Raw genomic sequence first — 328 nt, forward strand, 5'->3', positions numbered from 1 at the left:
AATAAACCATCAATACTCGACTAACTCATTAGGTTTGTCTACTGTTTCTAGAAATATGACATTTGCATTATTCATTTTTGATGCCGACAAAATGCACTCATGGCCCACAGCTTCTCCTATAGCCATACAACACTTCTCCATGCTAACCGCAGACGCCACCTTCACTGCATGACGCCGCGTGAGTGTACTCAAAACCCCTGAAACCGGGGCCGCCATGCTTCACCGAATACAGGTAGCACGCGGCCCGGATCAACACACCAACAAAACTATCCTTAACACCAAACAAACCCACAAAAAAACTAAGCTAAACACAGAGAAGAAAAAAAGA

This window comes from Sinocyclocheilus rhinocerous, unplaced genomic scaffold (genome assembly GCF_001515625.1).
Source record: "Sinocyclocheilus rhinocerous isolate Xijiao unplaced genomic scaffold, SAMN03320098_v1.1 scaffold3125, whole genome shotgun sequence".
Lineage (NCBI taxonomy): Eukaryota > Metazoa > Chordata > Actinopteri > Cypriniformes > Cyprinidae > Sinocyclocheilus > Sinocyclocheilus rhinocerous.